General features: G+C 40.1%; 1 protein-coding gene and 1 pseudogene across 7 annotated transcripts in view; one reads left to right on the forward strand and one right to left on the reverse strand.

Annotated features, from left to right (window-relative positions):
* Positions 1–2,588: 2,588 nt before the first annotated feature.
* TDRD7 (tudor domain containing 7) overlaps positions 2,589–27,121 on the forward strand; it is a 102,252-nt gene continuing 77,719 nt past the window's right edge. For 3 of the 6 annotated variants that reach the window (XR_015169926.1, XR_015169927.1, XM_086415982.1), the window contains exon 1: positions 2,598–2,831. The gene's annotated coding sequence lies outside the window, so the exon portion shown is untranslated. Of the gene's footprint in view, positions 2,832–27,121 lie in introns of all 6 variants that reach the window. The other 3 variants (XM_086415983.1, XM_086415984.1, XM_086415985.1) reach the window with 3 other exon arrangements.
* On the reverse strand, positions 17,163–18,733 carry LOC147367204 (ataxin-3 pseudogene; annotated as a pseudogene). Its single transcript, XR_015169928.1, has one exon. The product of XR_015169928.1 is annotated as an ataxin-3 pseudogene (transcript).

Raw genomic sequence — 27,121 nt, forward strand, 5'->3', positions numbered from 1 at the left:
ATGACACATCTATACATTTGACAACATAAAAAGGAAAAGACTACTGAGATATATTACAACCTGGTGATTCTCAAAAGCATTATGCCAAGGGAAAGAAGCCAAAAGGACTACAAATTGTGATTCTGTTTATATGACATTCTAGAAAAGGCAAAGCTGTAGTGAGAGAAATCATTATCAGTGGCTGCCAGGGCCTGGAGGTAGGAGAAAGAAATTAACTGTAAAGGGCCACAAGGAATTTTTTTGGAATGATGAACTTGTTTGATAAATGATTGTGGTGGTAGACACATGATGAAATATATTTGTCAAAATTCATCAAACTAATTTAAAGTATTTATTATATGTAAACTATTCATCAACATGGCTGATGAGTTGTTTTTTTTTTTAAACTAGCTGCTGAGCATTTACTTTATATATAGGACAGTTCAAACATGGAATTCTTTTTTGCAAGGATAAAGGATCTCAGACTTGGGGTCAATAAACATCATTTTATGATTTATTTTACATATTGGACTCTGGAGTTTGTCCTAATTTCCTACTCCAACTGGCACTCTTTCAATTGGGAGCTGCTGTTTTCATCTTTCCCATCTTCAGGGTAGAGCCAGAAGGTGTTATGAGCACTGCAGAGTCCAAATTGTGTCTGGTTGTATATTACATCTATTAAATCCACTGCGGTGTTTGGAGCTGACTGAAGGGGAGAGAAGGAAGAGAGAGAGAGCTGAAATAGATTGAAATACAGCAGCAGGGATAGAAACAGGTACCAGGGAGAGACATTTCAGCAGACTTTGTCCGGGACTAGATGTAGGAGTATAAAAGAGAGTAAGCATTGTTCAGAGGGGACTTTGAACAGTTCCTCGTTGCCTTTGAGAAGAAGCCCAAACTCCTGATCATAGGCTATCCGGCCTTCCATAATCTACTTTCTATCTCCCTCTTCATTGCCCACTAACCATTTTCACTAAAGCAGAAGCTCCTCAAGCACAGGCCTGTGCCTTACAACAAGTAGTCCTCCATAAGCACTTATTACTTAACAGCAGTTGTTCAGTATAAACTGGTTGTATTATAGATATGTACAAATGTCCATTCACCTACTGATGGACATTTGTATTGTTTTCTTTTTTGGCTATTACAAAAAGAATATGTTTGTATGTTATGTATGTATGTTATGAATATTATTGTCCAAGTCATTGTGTGAACATATGCTTTCATTTTCCTCAGATAAACCCTGGGAATGGAATTGCTGGGTCATACTGGCTCAGTTGGTGAAGAATCTGCCTGCAATGCAGGAGACCTGGTTTTGATCCCTGGGTCGAAAGGAAGATCCCCTAGAGAAGGGAATGGCAACCCACTCCAGTATTTTTGTCTGGAGAATTCCATGGACAGAGGAGCCTGGTGGGTTAACTGTCCATGGGATTACAAAGAGTCAAGACACAACTGAATGAGTAACACTAACACTCTGTTATGTTTAGTAGATCCACACAAGGGAATAAAAAGACATGAACTATTGGTGCACACAACATGGATGAATCTTAACAAGCTTATGCTGAGTGAAAGAAGCTGGATACTGCCCCACTCCACCCCCTGAAAAAGACCCCCACACACAGACTGTATGAGTCCATTCACATAAAATTCTAGCAAAAGCAAACTAATCTATAGCAACAGAAAGCAAACCAGCAGCTGGGAGGGCAAAGGACAGTGAGGCACATAGGTTGACAGTGATAAAAATACATGGGGAAACTCTTTTGGGGTCATGGATATGTTCATTATGGTTATGGAGTGATAGTATCACAGCTGTATACATATATCAAAACATGCCATATATTTTTAAACAAGTGCAGTTTATGTCAATTATTCCTCAATAAAGCTGTGAAAAATACTGTTTGAATAAAGAGCAGGCCCTCTGTAAATGCATATAGAATGAATGTGGAGAAATGTGCAATGTTGGTTTAAGGGACACAAACCAATATGCTCAATAATCGTTGGTAGAATTAATATATAGAAGAAACAAGTGAATAAATAGTAGGTGTTTAATAATTTTATAACGAATGAATGAATTTGACAAATGTTTAAATCAGCCTATTGTGTGCCAGGGATTAGGGAACAAAACAAAGATCCCAGAGCTCAGAGCTTTGTTTTGAAGAGGAGAGTAAAAAAACACACATTAGTGCGCTAGACAGTGCCAAGGAGAGAAAAAGCTGAGAAGGGCCACCAGGACTCTTAGAGAAGGAGACTGACATTTTTGAGAGTGTGGCCACCTCCCAGGATGACGCCTGAGAAAAGATCTAAAAGAAATGAATGAGCCAGGTGGGTGTCTAGGAGAATAAAAAGTAACTGCTCTAGAATTGAAGAAAAGAATGAGCAATACTTAAATGAAACTTATAACGAGTGAATGCAATAGCCGGAGCGCGTAAATGCTAATAAGATTGGCTGGGTCCAAGGCCCTCCCGGCCAGTCAGTCCTTGCATGGTCCACGAGGAATGCCCCCCCACCTCCGCCGTCTCCTTTCTCCGTCGGCCAGTGCGTGGGCACGCGCAAAAACCGCTAGACGGCGTCGGTTTCCCTTCCCACGCGCGGACGCCGGCGTGGGCTGACGCGGTCACGGCGCCCGCGCGTGCGCAGAGCCGAGGCCGGCGGCACTCGGGGAGGGGCGGAGCGGGGCGGGGCCGAGCAGGGCGGGGCGGGGCGGGGTCTTGAGGTGATTTCCCAAGCCGCGGCAGCGCCTCAGGCGGTGCGGGGAAACCGAAAGTGGGCGGCTGCGGCGGCTGTGGCCGTGAAGAAGAGGGCGGCGGGAGCCGGGCCCAGAGGCACTGGGACGGGCCGTGGGCCCTCAGGACGAGGTGAGCGCAGGTCCTGCTGGCTGCGGGAACGACAGGTGCCAGGCGAGGTCTGACGAGGTTTGGGGGGGGCGGGGGGGCGCGGCACACCTGTGTTCCTAGCGGGACAGTACCCCGAAGGGGACTCCAGCGGGCTGGGGCCTCTTCCCTGTAGCCGCAGAGGATGCCCCGGTCCCCACTTCAGCAAAGCAAGCTGGGCGCCAGGGGAGTTGGAGTTCCAGAGCGTTGTGTTTTAAATCTCTGACGGGACCGTCTGGCTGTTCACCCCGGAGCCGGCGGACTCTGCCGCTTGGGAAGCTCAGTGCAGAGAGGGAAATACGGCGCGGTGGGTGTGGACAAGGGGCGGATGGTGCTGACCAGGAAGTGGTTCCCTGCACCGGGGCGACCGGCCTCAGCTGCCCGCCCGGAGCAAGGGATATCCGAGCCCCCTGGCTGTTTGAGCTCGCGTATTTTACACCTTCCACTTTAAGTTCCTCTTAGAGGAACTTAAGACTAGCCTCTGCAGGCCACTTAAGCAATGCAGGACACAAACACTATCCGTTTCTCTTAAACCGTGAGCACCCTGAACCCTGGGTGGGTACAGAGCTTCAAGTTAGGAGGGAAATATGACTCCATAGTGAATATCTCTTAACTTTCACCAAATCCCCCAACAGGATCAGGTTCTCAGTCTTCATTTAATGGGAAGGAACTTGAAGCCCACACAACTGTTCTGCTCCCATTTCCTTGAGGGGGTAGGTACATTGCCATACATAACCAAAGAGACCACTCCCTCCCAAACAATTTCAAAGAACCAGAAGGGGAAATACCTTTATTCGAAGCAGCCTTGGCCGAATTCTGAAAGCCAACCTACAAAACAGAAACAATAACACCACTGACCTGGGTCATCCCTCCCTCCCTACCCGCCACCCCTTTCGTGCAGGTGGAAAGACTGCAGAAAAGTGCCCTGCCTAAGTGATATACAACAACTTAATGACAGAAGTGAAACAGACCAACTCCTGGCTGCTTTGATGTGGAGGTGTTGCATACTGCAAATAGCATGGACTTTGCAGATTCACGTTGGAATCTGGGTTTCTCCACGTACAAATTGTATGCTCTTGAACAAATCACACGCCTGTTTTGAGCCCAATTTTCTCTTTTAATCAATTGGAAATATTTAACTTACCCTGCAAGACTTTTCTTAGATAACTACTGCAACTCATTTGCCTCAGAATAACAGCCAAGAAGTGTTAACTCTTTTCCTTCCACCAAACTTCCTATATTTTACATAATTGGATTTCAGTTTTCTTGCATGCAGGGACACATTTTTAAGTTCTCTATATAATATAAAATGGCCCATAGTAGAGATTTTTGCAGTTCCACTCAACTAACCTTCATGGAGCGTCAGTTACATGCACAGTACCAGCTGGGGGAAGGAAATTGCTCTGGGGCCAGTTGGATTAGAACCCACATCTTTTGTGCAGGGCCCTTTGCCGGCCTACAGCCTATCTGCTAGTTCAACACAGTGAGACTCTGAAGCAGCAGTTGGTGGTGCCTTTGAATTTCAGACCCTGTAGATTGGAAATGAAATGTAATCCCTGCTAATGCCCTTTTAAGTGTATTGGTTGAACATGACTGAATGAACTATTGTATTTTGTACCAAGAGATTTAAACTCCTTGAAGGACCTCTCTTTAAATTCTCTCTCTTTAAATTCTCTGTGCAGTATAATCTAGTTGGGGACTTAATATGAATGTAAGAAAAAAACAGTTTATAGTATTTTAAGTCTTAAGTGCCTACTCTGTGTTTGATCAGTTGCTGTTTGTAAGGTCTAAGATTTGACGTAGAGTGAGCACTTTGCTTCTGGACACTTTCAGGGTCAGCACATAAATACAGAAAGGACAGTTCCTTGGTGCTTGGAGTGCAGTCTAATTTCATATTTATATGAACTGATTTTTCTTTCTTTATGCAAAACCAACTTTCTCCTCCTGTTCCCACCTTTGTGCTTTGAAAAGCTTTGGTCTTTTCACTCTTTCCTCATTGGGCCAATTTAAAAAAAAATTTGTCTTTCAAATAAACTATTTAAAAGTAATTGTCATTTTTAGCTAAAGGTGTGTGTTAGGATATATGTCAGTTAGAGCTTCAGATCGGCACAAAATACTCAATGTGACTCCAAAGCAAACTCAGTATTTTAGCTTTGTCCAGAGGAAGCAAACCCATTTTCATTAGATCTTTGGACCCTATTTCAGCACTTGAAGGACTCCAGGGAAGGTTGAGAACCATGGATCTTGCCCATCCTCCTTAGGTTTCTTATGAAAAAAACAACCTGAAGTGACTTCCTCAAAGGGTCATAGCTAATTAGAAGCAGAACTGGGATTAAGGCCCAAACTCCTAACTAAGCCACTTATGATCTCAGAGCTTTTTCTCCAGTATGTAGATTTATGGAGAGCTGTTATTTATTCATACTATGTAATTAGTAATGAATGTATAATTTGGAGGTTGAAATTACAGTAATAAAAAAGAAAACTGCTCTCTGAAGGAAGTATATCACCACCTGAGGGCATTAATTACTATCTTCAAAAAAAAAAAGAGTTGGTAAAGGAGTAACTCAGGTGGTAACAAATAGAATGTAATTGGAAATAAAAGGTAACATGTAAACTGTTACTGGATGAGAAATTGCCTCCAAAGAGTCTTAGACAAAAACCTTCCTTCTTTTAGGCTCAGTTTATTGATGCATAATGAGGGGTTTGGGATAGACTAGATGATGCCTAAAGTCTTTTCAGCACACACATTCTGGATTTTAGGGGCCTGACTCATTGCTAAAGTAGTATCTTCATGGAGAAGGGCAGCCATTTACCAGAAGAATGTGCCCTAAGAAGACACTAAAAATTGAGTAGCTGACTAAAGAAGATAAGAGAGATTGTTTGGTGATTTCAGTTTACCCTAATAATTCTTTAGATTTATTTAAGGGTTGAGTGCCAGTCTTCTACTCAAATTTATGACACCAAAAAATGCAACAAGGTAAATGAATCAAATTGTATAGTTGGAAATAGTTGAGAAAAGAGAAACTGAGAGGAGAAAGCATAGATGGGAGCATGACCAGCTTGGCCAAAGGTCTTTGGGCAGCAGGAGTGAGGAAACTGAAGCTACGGAAAGCAGATCAGATGTGAAATGACTGAGCCAGGGAGGGCCAGCTAATGGTAAAGGCAGGTATCCAGAGGACACCAAAACCTGCTTCTTCAGAATTAGACTCTCCAGGGACCATTTTCAGGTGTATTAGAAAAACTGAATTTACAAAATATAATATTGAAAGTGAAAGTTATTTTAGGCTGTTTACATTGTTTAAACCTTGCTTTCCAAAAGATTGTCATTACTTTCGCCTACTCCCTGCTCTACTTGGTGCACATTGTTAGCATTTCAGGGTACTCATGATTAATTATGTAGCAAAATAGAAAAGGAATGATGTAAAAGGATTCAATTTTTACAGCAGTTGAAAAGTATTTTGGATTTGAGTGCCACACTCTTAAATCAGAATGTGACAGATCCCCATTTCATGCCACTTTAACAGCTAGTCACTAAATACGCCTCAGGGTTGCTCTCCATGTTCTCCAAGTCAAATTTACTTTCAGAAGCCAATGCTGTACATTTGGAGCAGCTGTCTGAAAGCAAGCCCTAAGTTTGGGAGCCAGACCTGGATTCTTGTTGTGGTTCTGGCCATAAAAATATGTGAGTCCTGGAATAATCACCTGGTACCTCAGTTTCCTCATTTTTAAATAAGCAGTTTGGAGATGGTGAGAAGGTGCCCTCAAGCATTCCATGCTTCTCTCAGCTCCCAACTCTGAGGTCAGGCCACCACCCTGTGCTGCCATACAATGGACAGAGCAGTCAAGTGACTTTTGTGTACGAATTAGGTGAGAAATCTTAGAGGAGATCTGGCGGTTTTACTAAGCTTGCCTGGTCAAGTGTGTTGAGGCAAGTAAGAAAAACTGGGAAACTTACAATGTTTCAGATTTGATGCTGTATTAAAATGTCTCCAGTATGCCAACGCCTGTATCTTTGCACTCTTAGCCATGTAATGCATATATTCATAGGTAGTTTCCCATCCATACCAGGCTTCTAGGAAAATATAACCACCGAATGCCAAGTATTGTGCTAAGCACATATAACTCTCTTTTTGACACTTATCATTCAGAAAGAGAGGCAAGGAAAGGAGGAGAAAGGGTGAGAGGAAGGCCATGAAAGTCAAGTGCAGTCTGTTGTGATCATTGTGGCTGGTTTCTTCCTCCTTGACTGAGGTCTTTGCTAGCTGACCTTGGTCAGTTTTTGAGATTAAAGTATTCTGATTAAATAATTCCCCAGATTCACCTCTACTTTACTCTGCTTAAGCAGGGGATTCTTACCCAGCTCAAGCAGCCCCTTCATTATCTAGGGAAACCCTTAAGAATTCTAACCTGAATTTTAAAAGATGACCAACCTTATTTCTCCCAGCCTAGCCTAACTTACCATCATCAGGGCTTGCATAACATTCTCAAAATAAATTGAATTCTCTTAAACTGTAAATTATATTTATCACAACACTTTTAGAGAGTAGAAATAAGGAGGAAGATTGAAAGAACAAAATGGCAGCTTAAGCAGTCTGGGAACCACTTTGGAGGGATTGCTGTTGAGGCTCTGCACTGAGTTGAAATTCCCATGGTAAGCTTTCTTCTACACTTCTAATGGATGACATCCAAGATAATAAACTTGATTTTTATAGTTAGAGGAAAGTCTCTTCTGTGTATACTTTTTATAAAAGTTCTTGAGAATAACTGCCATCTACAGGAAAGCTGAGAAAATGCCATGATAACCAAGGAATTACCAAAATTTAGAGCATTCTACAGCAGTATAGTAGGTTAGAGAGTAACATTACGGTTTTTTGAGCTTTAGTTGTAACATTGTTTTTGTTCAGCGCCTGAACTGATACTGCTAATGTAGGAATTGCAAACTGGACAGACATGAGTCCTGAGAACAGAGACCTGAGAGTAAGACATCCATCCAAACAAGATGCACAACCACATTCACCTTCCAGCTTTTATTACACTTCTCACCAGCTTTGAAATCCTCAGTCTTATAGTCCAATGGACTGCCCTTCCCTCCAAAAAAATTGTTTACTAATAGAGAATTATAGTATTCTAGAAAATAGCATGCCTAAAAAAGGGGAGGGAGAGAAATGCTTTCGATTTTAGTCATGTGGTCAAGTATTGCTTCCCAGTCTCCTCAAGTGTCAGGTGCTTTTTTTAATTTAAAAAAAAACCGTGAAACTTCACACATAAGTAGTTGTACTTCTAATATCCATTGGTTGACAAAATATATAACTACCAAAAGCTACTGAAAATTCATAGCTTTTGAACTGAATGAATTGAAACAAATGAATTTTCAATTCAGTCACAAAGGTGTGTTTTTGAATCTCAACCATATCTGCATATTGTTTGAGGAATAGGAATACATGTTAGTATGAGACATTTACCAGTGTTCAAGCAATGCATGCTTACACATCAAGGTGTGTGAACTTCTTGCAGTAACTCTATGGCTCAGACCTGAGCCTGCTCACTGAGAACTTGGACTCAGAGTGGAAAGGCCCAGAAATAATCTATGTAATGGATCTCAATCACAGCTTGACATAATTAACTGTCTCAATCAGTTTACAACAGCCATTAAAATTTGAAAATAATTTTTTAATTAAATTGAGGATTATTCCTTTAATTGCCCACATACACTATGCTATTATTTTAGTGAGTAGGAGAGAGAAGGAATGGTGTTAGCTAGATGGAGAATTTTTCATTCATTCACTAAGGATTTACTGAGCTCCGGTTGTGGGCTAGGCACTAGGGATTCAGCAGTGAACAAAACCCATCCAAATCCCTGCTTCCATGAGCTTACATTCAAGTCAGGAAGTTGTTATTCAGTCCCCAAATCATGTCCAACTCTTCACCCACCATGGACTGCAGCATGCCAGTCTTCCCTGTCCCTCACCATCTCCTGGAGTTTGCCCAAGTTCATGTCCATTGAATTGGTGATGTCATCCAACCATCTCATCCTCTGTCATCCCCTTCTCTTCCTTTCCTCAGTCTTTCCCAGCATCGGGGTCTTTTCCAATGAGTCAGCTGTTCACATTAGGTTGCCAAAGTATTGGAGCTTCAGCTTCAGTATCAGTCCTTCCAAAGAGTTTTCAGTGTTGATTTCGTTTAAGATTGACTGGTTTGATCTTGCTTTCCGGGGGTCTCTCAAATGTCTAATCCAGTACCATAGTTCAAAAGCATCAATTCTTTGGAGAAGGAAATGCTAACCCATTCCAGTATTCTTGCCTGGAAAATTCCATGGACAGGGGAACCTGACAGGCTACAGTCCATGGGGTTGCAAAGAGTCAGACACGACTGAACAACGAACACTTAACACTTCTTTATTGTCCAGCTGTCATATCCGTACATGACTACTGGAAAGACCATACATTTGACTATATGGACCTTGGTCCACAAAGTAGTGTCTTTGGTTTTTAACACACTGTCTAGGTTTGTCATAACTTTCCTGCCAAGAAGCAATCGTCTTCTAATTTAATGGCTGCAGTTACCATCCACAGTGGGTTTAGAGCCCAGGAAGAGGAAATCTGCCACTTATTCCACCTTTTCCCTTTTTATTTGCATGCAGTGATGGGACTGGCTTTTTCACTCTCCTCCTTCACCCTCTCAAGAGTCTTTTAGTTCCTCTTCACTTTTTGCCATGCAGTTCAGTTGCTCAGTCATGTCTGACTCTTTGCGACCCCATGAACCGCAGCATGCCAGGCCTCCCTGTCCATCACCAACTCCCGGAGTTTACCCAAACTCATGTCTTTTGAGTCAGTGATGCCATCCAACCATCTCATCCTCTGTCGTTCCCTTCTCCTCTTGCCTTCAATCTTTCCCAACATCAGGGTCTTTTCAAATGAGTCAGCTCTTCACATCAGGTGGCGAAAATATTGGAGTTTCAGCTTCACTAGCAGTTCTTCCAGTGAACACCCAGGACTGATTTCCTTTAGGATGGACTGGTTGAATCTCCTTGCAGTCCAAGGGACTCTCAAGAGTCTTCTCCAACACCACAGTTCAAAAGCATCAATTCTTTGGCGCTCAGCTTTCTTTATAGTCCAACTCTCACATCCATACATGACCACTGGAAAAACCATAGCCTTAACTAGACAGAGTCTAGTCATAAAGTCAGCCACTGTTTCTAATATTTACCCATCTATTTGCCATGAAGTGATGGGGCCAAATGCCATGATCTTCGTTTTTTGAATGTTGAGCTTTAAGCCAACTTTTTCACTCTCTTCTGTAACTTTCATTAAGAGGCTCTTCTTCACTTTCTGCCCTAAGGATGGTGTCATCTGCATATCTGAGGTTATTGATATTTCTCCCGGCAATCTTGATTCCAGCTTGTGCTTCTTCTAGCCCAGCGTTTCTCATGATGTACTCTGCATATAAGTTAAATAAGCAGGGTGACAGTATACAGCCTTGACATACTCCTTTTCCTATTTGGAACCAGTCTGTTGTTCCATGTCCAGTTCTAACTGTTGCTTCCTGACCTGCATACAGGTTTCTCAAGAGGCAGGTCAGGTGGTCTGGTATTCCCATCTCTTTCAGAATTTTCCACAGTTTATTGTGATCCACACAGTCAAAGGCTTTGGCATAGTCAATAAAGCAGAAATAGATGTTTTTCTGGAACTCTCTTGCTTTTTGGGTAATCCAGCGAATGTTGGCAATTTGATCTCTGGTTCCTCTGCCTTTTCTAAAACCAGCTTGAACATCAGGAAGTTCACAGTTCACGTATTGCTGAAGCCTGGCTTGGAGAATTTTGAGCATTACTTCACTAGCGTGTGAAATGAGTGCAATTGTGCGGTAGTTTGACCATTCTTTGGCATTGCCTGTCTTTGAGATTGGAATGAAAACTGACCTTTTCCAGTCCTGTGGCCACTGCTGAGTTTTCCAAATTTGCTGGCATATTGAGTGCAGCACTTTAACAGCATCATCTTTCAGGATTTGAAATAGCTCAGCTGGAATTCCATCACCTCCACTAGCTTTGTTCGTAGTGATGTTTCCTAAGGTCCACTTGACTTCACATTCCAGGATGTCTGGCTCTAGGTGAGTGATCACACCATTGTGATTATCTGGGTCATGAAGATCTTTTTTTGCCATTAGAGTGGTATCATCTGAATATCTGAGGTTGTTGATATTTATCCTGGCAATCTTGATTCCAATTTGTAACTCATTCAGCCCAGTATTTCACATGATGTGTTCTGCATAAAAGTTAAATAAACAGGGTGACAAACAACAGCCCTGTCATACTCCTTTCTCAATCCTGAACCAGTCAGTTGTTCCATACAGGATTCTAACTGTTGCTTCTTGACCCGTTTCTCAGGAGATAGGTTTGTTATGATCCACATAGCCAAAGGCTTTAGCGTAGTCCCACCTTCTCCCCCTTGTCAAGCGTAAGTTCTGTTTTTCAGTACCAGTCAGGGTAAAACGATAGAAAGAATTTGGGCTTTGGCATCAAATAGACCAGGACTAAAATCCTGGCTTCCATATATCCTGTAATATCTTGATTACTTAATATCTTTGAATTTGGTTTTCTCATCTGCAGAATGAGGATACTTTCCTTGTGTAGTTATTATGGATATTAAATTTTCAGAAAATTGAATTTACACAAGAGAAAGAAAAATAGCTTTGCAGAGCAGCTTTATTTACTCTTTTACTGAACTGTAGCTGATTTACAATGTTGTTCTATGTTGTTTCTGCTGTACAGCAAAGTGACTCAGTTATATACATATATACTTTGTTTTTTATATATTCTTTTTCATTACTGTTTATCTGAGGAGATTGCATATAGTTCCCTGTGTTATACAGCAGGACCTTATTGTTTATACATTCTAAACGTAATAGTTTGCATCTATTAATGCTAACCCCAAACTCCCAGTTCATTCCTCTCTCACCACTTCTCCCCCTTGGTAACCGTAAGTCTGTTCTGTATGTCTGTAAGTCTGTTTCTGTCTCATAGATTTGTTCATTTTTGCTATATTTTAGATTACACATATAAGTGATATCATGTGATACTTGTCTTTCTCTTTCTGACTTACTTCACTTAGTATGATAATTTCTACTTGTATCCATATTGCTGCAAATGGCATTATTTCATTCGTTTTTGTGGCTGAGCAGTATTCTGTAATATATACATACCACATCTTCTTTATCTGTTCATCTGTCTATGGATATTAAGGTTATTTCCATGTCTTGGCTATTGTGAATAATGCTGCTCTGAACATAGGGTGTTAGTATCTTTTTGAATTATAGTTTGTCCCAATATATGCCCAGGAATGGGATTGCTGGATCATATGATAACTCTATTTTTAGTTTTCTGAAGAAACTCTGTACTGTTTTGCATAGTGGAAAGCACCTGACCTTTTTAAAAATTTTATTTATTTATTTTTATTGGAGGCTCATTACTTTACAATATTAGAGTGGTTTTTGCCATAGACTGACTTGAATCAGCCATGGGTGTACATGTGTCCCCCATCCCAAAACCCCCTCCCACCTCCCTCCCCATCCTATCCCTCAGGGTTGTCCCAGTGCATTGGCTTTGAGTGCCCAGTTTCATGCATCAAACTTGGATTGGTGGTCTGTTTCACATATGGTAATATATATGTTTCAGTTCTATTCTCTCAAATCATCCCACCCTCGCCTTCTCCCACAGAGTCCAAAAGTCTGTTCTTTATATCTGTGTCTCTTTTGCTGTCTGGCATATAGGGTCATCATTACCATCTTTCTAAATTCCATATATATGCATTAATATACTGTATTGGTGTTTTTCTTTCTGACTTACTTCACTCTGTATAATAGGCTCCAGTTTCCTCGACCTCATTAGAATTGATTCAAATGTGTTCTTTTTAATGGCTGAGTGATATTCCATTGTGTATATGTACCGCAGCTTTCTTATCCATTCATCTGCCAATGGACATCTAGGTTGCTTCCATGTCCTAGCTATTGTAGACAGTGCAAGCAGCTGAACTTTTAATACTCCAAAATTGGGAAAAACCCACATGTCTATCAACATTTGAATGGGATGAACAAATTGTGGTATATCCATACAGTGGAATACTACTCATCAATAAAAAGCAACAAACTCCTGGTAACTGTAGTAACATGGATGATACTCAAGAACACTAGTCAGTCCTAATCTGTACTGACAGCAGATCACTGGACAGATTGGAGCCAGGACAGTATATGTGTGATGGGGAGAAAGTTGACTGCAAAAGGGCACAGCTTGAAGGAACTTTTTTTTGGGTTTATTGAGATCTACTTTATGTAAAGTAAAAGTCACCACTTTTGGTTTATAGGTCTATAGGTGGTGGTGGTGTTCAGTTGCTCAGTCAATGTCTGACTTTGTGATCTGGTGGACTACAGCATGCCAGGTTTCCCTGTCCTTCACTATCTCCTGGAGTTTGCTCAAACTCATGTCCATTTAGTCAGTGATGCTGTGCAACCATCTCATCCTCTGTCATCCCCTTCTCCTTCCCTTAGTCTTTCCCAGCGTCAGGGTCTTTTCCAGTGAGTCAGCTCTTCGTATCAGGTGGCCAAAGTATTGGAGTTTCAGCTTCAACATCAGTCCTTCCAATGAATATTCATGGTTGATTTCCTTTAGGATTGACTGGTTTGATCTCTTTGCAGTCCAAGGGACTCTCAAGAGTCTTCTCCAACACCACAGTTTGAAAGCATCATTTCTTCTGTGCTCAGCCTTCTTTATGATCCAACTCTCACATCCATACATGACTACTGGAAAAACCATAGCTTTGACTAGACGGACCTTTGTTGGCAAAGTAGTTTCTCTGCTTTTTAATATGCTGACTCAGTTTGTCATAGCTTTTCTTACAAGGAACAAGTGTCTTTTAATTTCATGGCTGCAGTCACCATCTTCAGTGATTTTGGAGCCCAAGAAAATAAAGTCTGTCATTGTTTCCATTGTTTCCCCATCTATATGCCATGAAGTGATAGGACCAGATGCCATGATCTTAGTTTTTCGAATGTTGAGTTTTAAGCCTGCTTTTTCACTCTCCTCTTTCACTTTCATCAAGAATCTCTTTAGTTCTTCACTTTCTGCCATAAGGGTGGTATCATCTGGATATCTGAGGTCACTGATATTTTTCCCAGCAGTCTTGATTCCAGCTTATAATTCATCCAGCCTGGCGTTTCAAATGATGTACTCTGCATATAAGTTAAATAAGCAGGGTGACAGTATATAGCCTTGACATAATCCTTTCCCAGTTTGGAACCAATCCATTGTTCCATGTCCGGTTCTGACTGTTGCTTCTTGACCTAGATACAGGTTTCTCCGGAGGCAGGTATGGTGGTCTGGTAGTCTCATTTCTTTAAGAGTTTTCCACATTTTGTTGTGATTCACACAAAGGCTTCAGTGTAGTCAGTGAAGCAGAAATAGATGTTTTCCTGAAATTCTCTTGCTTTTTCTATGATCCAATGGATGGATGTTGGCAATTTGATCTCTTGTTCCACTGCTTTTTCTAAATCCAGCTTGTACATCTGGAAGTTCTTGGTTCTCATACTGTTGAAGCCTAGCTTGAAGGATTTTGAGCGTTATCTTGGTATAACTAATACCACAGTCAAGATGCAGAATATCTCCATCACCCCCAAAATTGCCTTGTGCCCTAGCAACCCCAAGCCCTTGGCAACCATTGATGAAATTTTTCTGTGCCTGTGATTGTGCCTTTCCAAAATGTTAAATTAATAGAATGATACAATGTATAGCCTTTTTATCTGGATTTTTTCACTTAGCATGCTTGTGAGAGTCATTCATATGGTTTTATGTATCAACAGTCTTCTTTTTATTGTTGGGTATTATTCCATTGTCTCAAAGTATATTTACTTATCTCTTCACCTGTTGATAGACAATTGGATTGTTTAAAGTTTGGGATAATTATGACTAATGCTACTATGACATTGAAGTACAGGTTTTGACCTAAGAGTGGGTTTGCTTGATTATATGATAATTGTATGCTTTACTTCATAAGAAATTGCCAAACTATTTTTCAAAGTACTGTTTTGCATGCCCGCCCCCCAGAAATGTATGAGATGGCTCTGTATTCTCATCAGCACTTCATATTGTTAGTTTTTATAAATTTTATGCTATTGTAATGGATGTATACTAATACCTCATTGTGGATTGAATTTGCATTTTCCTAATGAGTAATGCTGTTGAGCATCTTTTAATATGTTTTTGGCTGTCTGTATCTGTACTCTTGTGAAGTATGTATTCAGATGTTTTGCACATTTTTGTATTCTTTTTTTTTATTACTGAATTTTTGTATATTGTTTAAATGTGCTAGTTAAGAGACCTTTACCAGGTGTGTTATGAAAATCTTTTCTCTTAGTTTGTGGCTTGTCTTTTCATTTTCTTAATGGCCTTTAGAAGGGCAGAAACTTAAAATTTTAATAAGATCCAATTTGTCAGTTTTTGTCTTCATGGCTCTAAAAATTCTTTATCTATCCCGCAGTCACAATGACTTATTCCTGTTTTCTCTAGAAATTTTATAGTATTAACCTTGTCATGTAGGACCTAATGATTCACTTTGATTGAATTTTGTTATGAGGTTCATTTTTTTTGTATGTGGATGAATAGTGTTCTAGCACTGTTCATTGAACTTCCTCCATTGAATTTCCTTGCTATCTTTTGTCAAAAGTCAGTTGACCATTTATGTGTGGGTCCATTCTGTTCCATTGATGTGACTGTTCTTTAGTAGTACCCCACTATTTCAACTAATATGCTTTTATGGTAAGTGTTGAAATCAGCCTGACTGCACCAGCTAGGACCTGTAGTATGGTAATGAATAGGAGTGAAGAGAATAGACATTCTTGCCTTGTTCCCATTCTTAAGCAGAAAGTATTCATTTCACTATTACGTATGATGTTAGCTGAAGGTTTTTCACAGGTATTCTTTATCAGGTTAAGGAGGTTCCTGTCTATTCTTACTTTCTGAGAGTTATTTACGTAAATGATTTTGAACTTTATCAAAAGTCTTTTCTTCATCTATTGATATTGTGATTTTTCTCCTTTGTTGTTATTGTCCAGTCACTAACTGGTGTCTGACTCTGAGACCTCATGGGCTGCAGCATGCCAGGCTCCTCTGTCCTCCACTGTCTCCTGGAGTTTTCTCAGATTCACGTCATTTGAGTCGGTGATTCCACCTAACCATCTCCACCTCTGGTGCACCTTCTCCTTTTGCCTTTACTGCATTTATATAGTCACTTACATTGATTGACTTACAAATGTTGAATCAACCTTGCATTCCTAGAGTAAAACCATAATTAATCATGATGTCTTATTTCTCGTACATATTTTTGTATTTGATTTATTAATATTTTGTTATGATTTTTTGCACTTTGTTTCATGAGGGATATTGATCTGTCTGTGCCTTTTCTTGTTATGTCCTTGGTTTTGGTATCAGTATAATGTTGGTCTCATAAAATGAATTCAGAAGTGTTCCATTTTGGAAAAGTTTGTATAGAAGTGGTATTAATTCCTTCTCAAGTGTTTGTTAGAGTTTGCTAGTAAAGCCATCTGGGTTTGAGTTTTCCTTGTGTGAAGGCTTCTAACTACAAATTTAAAATTCTCTAATAGACATAAGGATATTAAGGTTGTCTGTTTCTTCTTGAGTAAACTTTGGAAATTATGTTTTCAGTGAAATTCATCTGTTTCATCTTAGTTACTGGATTTATTGGCATAAGTTGTTCATGATATGAACAACTTTTTTATGTCTATTTTTTAAATCTGCATTTATGGACCCCTCTTTGATCATATTATTTGTAATTTGTGTCTTCTTTTTTTATCCCCTTGATTAATCTACCTGGAAGTTTACCAGCTTTATTGATATTTTCAAAAACTAGTTTTGGCTTCATGATTTTTTTTCTTTACTCTTTTTTTCTATTTCATTACTCATGTGTCAGTGTTGATTTTGCTCTCATCTTTATTAATTCCTTGTGTCTACTTTCTTTTGGTATAATTTGTTCTCTTTTTTCTCAAGGCCTTTTAATTTTTTTAATTAATTTATTTATTTTAATTGGAGGCTCATTACTTTACAATATTAGAGTGGTTTTTGCCATACATTGACATGAATCAGCTATGGGTGTACATGTGTCCCCCATCCCAAACCCCCTTCCCACCTCCATCCCCATCCCATCCCTCAGGGTTGTCCCAGTGCATTGGCTTTGAGTGCCCAGTTTCATGCATCAAACTTGGATTGGTGATCAATATATTTCACATGTGGTAATATACATGTTTCAATGCTGTTCTCTCAAATTATCCCACTCTTGCCTTCTCCCACAGAGTCCAAAAGTCTGTTCTTTATATCTGTGTCTCTTTTGCTATCTTGCATATAGGGTCATCATTACCATCTTTCTAAATTCCATATATATGCGTTAATTTACTGTATTGGTGTTTTTCTTTCTGACTTGCTTCACTCTGTTATAATATGCTCCAGTTTCATCCACCTCGTTAGAACTGATTCAAATGCATTCTTTTTAATAGCTGAGTAATATTCCATTGTGTATATGTACTACAGCTTTCTTTTCCATTCATCTGCCGATGGACATCTAGGTTGCCTCCATGTCCTAGTTATTGTAAACAGTGCTGTGATGAACATTGGGGTACACGTATCTCTTTAAATTCTGGTTTCCTTGGTGTGTATGCCCAGCAGTGGGATTGCTGGGTCATATGGCAGTTCTATTTACAGTTTTTTAAGGAATTTTCACACTGTTCTCCATAGTGGCTGTACTAGTTTGCATTCCCACCAACAGTGTAAGAGGGTTCCTTTTTCTCCACACCCTCTCCAGCATTTATTGTTTGTAGACTTTTTGATAGCAGCCATTCTGACCAGCATGAGATGGTACCTCATTGTGGTTTTGATTTGAATTTCTCTGCAGTTTTAATATGGTACCAACTACTTTACCTTTCAAAGTAGGCTTCTCTTCTCTTCTGTAGCTCTTCTGAAGTAGGATGTGAACCCAATGTCTGTGGGATATCTTGACATTTATTTCTGGAAGTACCTTGCATACTGAGCTGAATGGCCCTGCGGAGATCGGCTTCTTCATCTTCCATGTCAGTTTCTAGGCGACTTAGTGCCAGAGCCCTCTGCAATTCCTCCTCATCCTCATCTAACATTCCTGTCCCATCATTTACTTCTAAGACGCGTTCTAGATCTGTTTTCTGGACTCTCTGTTCTTTAAGTTGTGCTAATTCTTCTCCAGTAAGTTTTGGTCGATGCATCTGTTGGACCCTGATCATCTGTAGAAGTTGGTTAGCTTTGCAATCTGGCAGATCACCCTTAACAACAAATACAGAGTAACCTTCCTATTGTAACTGAGCCAAGAAAAGTGCAAGGTATGTGTCTTATATTAATTCTGGACCCGTCAAAAGAGAATTCAAGTTGAACCACTGTTTTCCTAATTTTCTAACTGTAAACCAGTGTTCTTTATAGTTGCATATAAATGATCTTTCATTTATGGGATTAATCCTGAGCCTCTGGTACTCTGGACTGTTAAACAGGATTAGTTCTAAACCCCAAACTTTCAAGGCATTGCTTATAACTTGAATAGAGAAAAAGCCACTGTCATCCATATTTCCAGAAGGCTGCTGCAAAAATGTGCGATAGTCTTCACTAGTAACTCCTCCTTCTGCCATTCTCATCCTCTCTTCCTCATCTAGCTGATGTGCAATTGAAGATAATTCCACAGGGATGAAGTATTCTCCTTGCAGTAGGTTATTCAAGCAATGTTGAGCACAAAGTGAGCCTTCTTGTTTTTCGTGGAAGATGGACTCCATGTTTATTTGTCTGGAGCCAACGGCCCCCACGCCGAACCACCAGAGAACCAATCAGAGAAATTTTTGATTTGAATTTCTGTATATTTTCTTTGGAGAAATATCTGTTTAGTTCTTTGGTCCATTTTTTGATTGGGTCATTTATTTTTCTGGTATTGAGCTGCATGAGCTGCTTGCATATTTTTGAGATGAATTCTTTTGTCAATTGCTTTGTTTGCTATTATTTTCTCCAATTCTGAAGGCTGTCTTTTCACCTTGCTTAGAGTTTCCTTCATTGCACAAAAGCTTTTAAGTTTAATTAGGTCCCATTTGTTTATTTTTGCTTTTATTTCCATTACTCTGGGAGATGGGTCATAGAGGATCCTACTGTGATTTATGTCAGAGAGTGTTTTGCCTGTGCTTTCCTCTGGTTGTAGTTTCTGATCTTACATTTAGATCTTTTATCCATTTTGAGTTTATTTTTGTGTACAATGTTAGTAAGTGTTCTAGTTTTATTCTTTTACAGGTGGTTGACCAGTTTTCCCAGCACCACTTGTTAAAGAGATTGCCTTTTCTCCATTGTATATTCTTGCCTCCTTTGTCAAAGATAAGGTTCCATAGGTGCGTGGATTTATCTCTGGGCTTTCTATTTTGTTCCATTGATCTATATTTCTGTCTTTGTGTCACTACCATACTGTCTTGATGACTGTAGCTTTGTAGTATAGTCTGAAATCAGGCAGGTTGATTCCTCCAGTTCCATTCTTCTTTCTCAAGATTGCTTTGGCTATTTGAGGTTTTTTGTATTTCCATACAGATTTTGAAATTATTTGTTCTAGTTCTCTGAAAAACACCGTTGGTAGCTTGATTGGGATTGCATTAAATCTATAGATTGCTTTGGGTAGTATACTCATTTTCACTATATTGATTATTCTGATCCATGAACATGGTATATTTCTCCATCTATTTGTGTCATTTTTTATTTCTTTCATCAGTGTTTTTTAGTTTTCTATATATAGGTCTTTTGTTTCTTTAGGTAGACTTATTCCTAAGTATTTTATTCTTTTCATCACAATGGTGAATGGAATTGTTTCCTTAATTTCTCTTTCTGTTTTCTCATGGTTAGTGTATAGGAATGCAAGGGATTTCTGTATGTTAATTTTATATCCTGCAACTTTATTCATTGATTAGCTCTAGTAATTTTCTGGTGGAGTCTTTAGGGTTTTCTATGTAGAGGATTATGTCATCTGCAAACAGTGAGAGTTTTACTTCTTCTTTTCCAGTCTGGATTCCTTTTATTTCTTTTTCTGCTCTGATTGCTGTGGCCAGAACTTCCAAACTACTATTCAAACTGTGTTGAATAGTAGTGGTGAGAGTGGGCACCCTTGTCTTGTTCCTGACTTTAGCGGAAATGCTTTCAATTTTTCACCATTGAGGAAAATGTTTGCTGTGGGTTTATCATATATGGCTTTTATTATGTTGATGTATGTTCCTTCCATGTCTGCTTTCTAGAGGGTTTTTTTTTTATCATAAATGGATATTGAATTTTGTCAAAGGCTTTCTCTGCATCTATTTAGATAATCATGGTTTTTATCTTTTAATTTGTTAATGTGGTATATCACATTGATTGACTTGTGAATATTGAAGAATCCTTGCATCCCTGGTATAAAGCCCGCTTGGTCATGATGTATGATCTTTTTAAAATGTTGTTGGATTCTGTTTGCTAGAATTTTGTTGAGGATTTTTGCATCTGTGTTCATCAGTGGTATTGGCCTGTAGTTTTCTTTTTGTGTGGCATCTTTGTCTGGTTTTGGTATTAAGGTGATGGTGGCCTCATAGAATGAGTTTGGTGGTTTACCTTCCTCTGCAATTTTCTGGAAGAGTTTGAGTAGGATACATGTTAGCTCTTCTCTAAATTTTTGGTGAAATTCACCTATGAAGCCATCTGGTCCTGGGCTTTTGTTTGTTGGAATGTTTTTGATTACAGTTTCGGTTTCCGTGCTTGTGATAGGTTTGTTAAGATTTTCTGTTTCTTCCTGGTTCAGTTTTGGAAGGTTATACTTTTCTAACAATTTGTCTGTTTCTTCCAAGTTGTCCATTTTATTGTCATATAGTTGCTGATAGTAGTCTCTTATAATCCTTTGTATTTCTATGTTGTCTGTTGTAATTTCTGCATTTTCATTTCAAATTTTGTTGATTTGATTCTTCTCCCTTTGTTTCTTGATGAGTCTGGCTAGTAGTTTGTCTGTTTTATTTATCTTCTCAAAGAACCAGCTTTTAGTTTTGTTGATTTTTGCTATAGTTTCCTTTGTTTCTTCTTCATTTATTTCTGCCCTAATTTTTATTATTTCTTTCCTTCTACTAACCCTGGGGTTCTTCATTTCTTCTTTTTCTAGTTGCTTTATGTATAAAGTTAGGTTATTTATTTGATTTTTCTCTTATTCTTGAGGTAAGCTTATATTGCTATGAACCTTCCCCTTAGCACTGCTTTTACTGAATCCCATAGGTTTTGTATTGTGTTTTCATTTGTTTCTATGCATATTTTGATTTCTTTTTTTATTCTGTGATTTGTTGGTTATTCAGAAGTGTGCTGTTTAGCCTCCATGTGTTTATATTTTTAATAGCTTTTTCCCCTGTAGTTGATATCTAATCTTACCACATTGTGATCAGAAAAGATGCTTGAAATGATTTTAATTTTTTTGAATTTACCAAGGCTAGAGTTATGGCCCAGGATGTGATCTATCCTGGAGAATGTTCCGTGTGCACCTGAGAAAAAGGTGAAATTCATTGTTTTGGGGTGAAATGTCCTGTAGATATCAATTAGGTCTAACTGGTCCATTGTATCATTTAAAGTTTGTGATTCCTTGCTAATTTTCTGTTTGGTTGATCTATCCATAGGTGTGAGTGGGGTATTAAAGTCTCCCACTATTATTGTGTTTCTGTTAATTTCCCCTTTCATACTTGTCAGCATTTGCCTTACATGTTGTGCTGCTCCTATGTTGGGTGCATGTATATTTATAATTGTTATATCTTCTTCTTGGATTGATCCTTTGATCATTATGTAGTGTCCTTCTTTGTCTCTTTTCACGGCCTTTATTTCAAAGTCTATTTTATCTGATATGAGTATTGCTACTCCGGCTTTCTTTTGGTCCCCGTTTGCATGAAATATCTTTTTCCAGCCCTTCACTTTCAGTCTGTATATGTTCCTTGGTTTGAGGTGGGTCTCTTGTAGACAGCATATATAGGGGTCTTGTTTTTTTATCCATTCAGAAAGCCTTTGTCCTCCGGTTATGGCATTCAGCCCATTTACATTTAAGGTAATTATTATTAAGTATGATCCTGTTCCCACTTACTTTGTTGTTTTGGGTTCAAGTTTATAAACCTTTTGTGTGTTTCCTGTCTAGAGAAGATCCTTTAGCATTTGTTGAAGAGCTGCTTTGGTGGTGCTGAATTCTCTCAGCTTTTGCTTGTCTGTAAAGCTTTTAATTTCTCCTTAATATTTGAATGAGATCCTTGCTGGGTATAGTAATCTGGGTTGTAGGTTTTCTCTTTCATCACTTTAAGTATGTCCTGCCATTCTCTTCTGGCCTGAAGAGTTTCTATTGAAAGATCAGCTGTTATCCTTATGGAGATCCCCTTGTGTGTTATTTGTTGCTTTTCCCTTGCTGCTTTTAATATTTGCTTTTTATGTTTGATCTTCATTAATTTGATTAATATGTGTCTTGGAGTATTTCGCCTTGGGTTTATACTGTTTGGGACTCTCTGGGTATCTTGGACTTAGGTGGCTATTTCCTTCCCCATTTTAGGGAAGTTTTCAGCTGTTATCTCAAGTATTTTATCATGCCCTTTCTTTTTGTCTTCTTCTTCTGGGACTCCTATGATTCAAATGTTAGGGCATTTAACATTGTCCCAGAGCTCTCTGAGGTTGTCCGCATTTCTTTTAATTCTTTTTTCCTCTCTGCTTCATTCATTTCCACCGTTCTGTCTTCCACCTCACTTATCCTATCTTTTACCTAAGTTATTCACCTGTTGGTTCCCTCCAGAGTACTTTTGATCAGTTATTGCATTATTCATTATTGATTGACTATTTTATTTCTTCTCAGTTCAGTTCAGTCACTCAGTCACGTCCTACTCTTTGTGACCCCATGAATCACAGCACGCCATGCCTCTTTGTCCATCACCAACTCCCAGAGTTCACTCAACTCATGTCCATCGAGTTGGTGATGCCATCCAGCCATCTCATCCTCTGTCATCCCCTTCTCCTCCTGCCCCCAATCCCTCCCAGCATCAGAGTCTTTTCCAGTGAGTCAGCTCTTCGCATGAGGTGGCCAGAGTATTGGAGTTTCAGCTTTAGCATCAGTCCTTCCAATAAACACCCAGGACTGATCTCCTTTAGAATGGACTGATTGGATCTCCTTGCAGTCCAAGGGACTCTCAAGAGTCTTCTCCAACGCCACAGTTCAAAAGCCTCAATTCTTCGGCACTCAGCTTTCTTCACAGTTCAGCTCTCACATCCATACATGACCACTGGAAAAACCATAGCCTTGACTAGACGGACCTTTGTTGGCAAAGTAATGTATCTGCTTTTCAATATGGTATCTAGGTTGGTTATAACTTTCCTTCCAAGGAGTAGGCGTCTTTTAATTTCATGGCTGCAGTCACCATCTGCAGTGATTTTGGAGCCCCCAAAAATAAAGTCTGTCACTGTTTCCACTGTTTCCCCATCTATTTCCCATGAAGTGATGGGACAAGATGCCATGATCTTAGTTCTCTGAATGTTGAGCTTTAAGCCAACTTTTTCACTCTCCTCTTTAACTTTCATCAAGAGGCTCTTTAGTTCCTCTTCACTTTCTGCCATAAGGGTGGTGTTACATATCTGAGGTTAATGATATTTCTCCCAGCAATCTTGATTCCAGCTTGTGCTTCTTCCAGCCCAGCGTTTCTCATGATGTACTCTGCATGTAAGTTAAATAAGCAGGGTGACAACAATATACAGCCTTGACATACTCCTTTTCCTATTTGGAACCAGTCTGTTGTTTCATGTCCAGTTCTAACTGTTGCTTCCTGACCTGCATACAGGTTTCTCAAGAGGCAGGTCAGGTGGTCTAGTATGCCCATCTCTTTCAGAATTTTCCACAGTTTATTGTGATCCACACAGTCAAAGGCTTTGGCATAGTCAATAAAGCAGAAATAGATGTTTTTCTGGAACTCTCTTGCTTTTTCCATGATCCAGCGGATGTTGGCAATTTGATCTCTGGTTCCTCTGCCTTTTCTAAAACCAGCTTGAACATCCAGAAGTTCATGGTTCACGTATTTCTGAAGCCTGTCTTGGAGAATTTTGAGCATTACTTTACAAGCGTGTGAGATGAGTGCAACTGTGCGGTAGTTTGAGCATTCTTTGGCATTGCCTTTCTTTGGGATTGGAATGAAAACTGACCTTTTCCAGTCCTGTGGCCACTGCTGAGTTTTCCAAATTTGCTGGCATATTGAGTGTAGCACTTTCACAGCATCATCTTTCAGGATTTGAAATAGCTGGAATTCCATCACCTCCACTAGCTTTGTTCATAGTGATGCTTTCTAAGGCCCACTTGACTTCACATTCCAGGTTGTCTGGCTCTAGGTGAATGATCACACCATCGTGATTATCTGGGTCCTGAAGATCTTTTTTGTACAGTTCTTCTGTGTATTCTTGCCACCTCTTCTTCATATCTTCTGCTTCTGTTAGGTCCATACCATTTCTGTCCTTTATCAAGCCCATCTTTGCATGAAATGTTGGCTTGGTATCTCTAATTTTCTTGAAGAGATCTCTAGTCTTTCCCATTCTGTTGTTTTCCTCTATTTCTTTGCCTTGATCGCTGAGGAAGGCTTTCTTATCTCTCCTTGATATTCTTTGGAACTCTGCATTCAGATGCTTATATCTTTCCTTTTCTCCTTTGCTTTTCACTTCTCTTCTTTTCACAGCTATTTGTAAGGCCTTCTCAGACAGCCATTTTGCTTTTTTGCATTTCTTTTCCATGGGCATGGTCTTGATCCCTGTCTCCTGTACAGTGTCATGAACCTCCATCCATAGTTCATCAGGCACTCTTATCAGATCTAGTCCCTTAAATCTATTTCTCAATTCCACTGTATAATCATAAGGAATTTGATTCAGGTCATACCTGAATGGTCTAGTGGTTTTCCCTACTTTCTTCAGTTTAAGTCTGAATTTGGCAGTAATTTCTTCTGGTCCTTGTTAAACATTCCTTGCATCTTCTCAATCCTTGTCTCTAGTCTGTTTATCTGTAACTCCATTTTCTTTTCAAAATTTGGGATCATCTTTACTATCGTTATTGTGAATTCTTTGTCAGGTAGACTCCCTATCTCTTCCTCTTTGGTTTGGTTTGGTGGGCATTTATCATGTTCCCTTACCTGCTGAGCATTTCTCTGCCTTTTCATTTTGTTTAAATTGCTGTGTTTGGGGTGGCATATCTGTAGGCTGGAAGTTTGTGGTTCCTCTTTATTATGGAGCTTGCTCCCTGTGGGTGGGGTTGGACTAATGGCTTGTCAAGGTTTCCTGGTTAGGGGAGCTTGCGTCTGTTTTCTGGTGGGTGGAGCTGGATCTCTTTTCTCTGAAGTGCAATGAAGTGTCCAGTAATGAGTTTTTGGGTGTCTGTGGGTTTAGCATGGCTTTGGGAAGCCTGTATTTTAACTCTCAGGCTTGTGTTCCTGCATTGCTGGAGAATTAACGTGGTATGTCTTGCTCTGGAATTTGTTGGCTCTTGGGTGGAGTTTGGTTTCAGTGTAGGTAGGAAGGCTTTTGGATGAGTTCTTGTCTATTAATGTTCTCTGGAATGAGGAGTTCTCTGGTGTTCTCAAGTTTTGGATTTAAGCCTCCCGCCTCTGGCTTTTGGTCTTATTCTTACAGGAACCTCAAAACTTGTCCATCCATACAGCACAGATGAGAAAACATCTAGGTTAATGGTGAAAAAATTCTCCGCAGTAAGGGACACCCAAAGAGGTTCACAGAGTTACATGGAGAAGAGACGAAGGAGGAGAGAGGGAGCGTAACCAGGAGGAGAAGAGGGAGAGTCAGAAGAGGAGAGACCAATCTAGTCAGTAATCATTTCCCTCAGTGTTCTCCACAGCCTGGTACACCCAGAGAGGAGGGAGGAGATAGAGGTGTCCTGGGGAAGAAAACTGAGAGTCAAAAGGGGAAAGAGCAATCTAGCCAGTAAGCACACCCCTAAGTGAAAATAGATACTAAACATTAGATTCTTAAAGGTACAAAATTGATAACAAATACAAAAAAGCAAAGTTTAGCAATCTAGAGTAGAGGTTAGACTCTCAAAAATACAATATTAGAAATACAAAACAAAATCAAAAATTATAAAAAATATATATGAAATTTGTTTTAAAAACAGGGTCTTTTTTTTGCAAGGTAATAGTAGGTTATAAAAATGAAAATAAAAGGAGTAATAAAGAACTTAAAAATATTAAAAAATGATAATAGTAAAAATATATCTAGGAATTTCTCTGGAGCTTTTGTGGGCAGTGTGGGGTCAGTTCAGTTTCAGATAGTTCCTTGTTCCAGCTAGTACTTCTTCTCAAGATCTATAGGCCTCTTCCAGTGCTTAGTCAGTGTTAACTACAGGGTTTTAATCTGTGGCACCTGTCACTCCCAGAGCTTTTCCATCTTCTTAGTGTATTTTGGCTTCCTCTGCTTGCAGGTCTCTTCAGTATCTCATTTCCCCCCTGACACAAGGGGGTGAAGGTGGTCACTTACTTAGGCTCACTTGTTCAGTTGTGTTGTGGGGAGGGAGGAACACTGCCAACAGATATCAGTGGCGTCTGTGGGGAGTGCTCGCAGTGTATGGACCACACTGGGTTTGCCCCAGCTCAGGGCGGTGTGTGCTTTCTGGGTCTACACTGCTCAGGTCCCAGGTTGCTCTGCAGGGTACTGTCCAATGCGGGCCCTGCATTTCATGCACTTCCCAGGTGTAAGCTGCTCAGGTTCAGGTTCTCGGGTACTCCGCAAGGGCACAGACTTGGTTGGGCATGCATTTTGTGCCCTTTCCAGGTCCGAGCAGCTCAGGTGACCAGGTGCTTGGCGAGTGCACTGTCCTAGGTGGGCCGTGTGTCTTAGTCACCACCCTGGTCCTGGCCGCTCGGTTGACCGCTCGGTTTCCCAGGTGAGCCGCGAGAACATTGTCTCAGGTGTGCTATGTGTCTCCTCTGGGGAGCCGATCTCAGGCTGTGACCCCCCTGGCAGATGTCAACCGTTTAGGATCCCAGGAAGATGTGGTTAGCAGCTGGGAGCCTGCTCACAGTTCGGTGGAGGATGCCGGTCTCTGGGGCCGAGATTGTCCCTTGTCTTCCGGCTCTGGCTGTCACACACCTGCCTCTCTGCCTCTGGTGGTGGGGTGGGGCCTGTACGCAGCCGGCTAGCTCTCCTTTGGTGTTGGCTCAATCCTTTGTTCTGT

This window comes from Bos grunniens, chromosome 8 (assembly GCF_055505025.1).
Source record: "Bos grunniens cultivar Pamir isolate PY7600 chromosome 8, Bosgru_T2T1.0, whole genome shotgun sequence".
Lineage (NCBI taxonomy): Eukaryota > Metazoa > Chordata > Mammalia > Artiodactyla > Bovidae > Bos > Bos grunniens.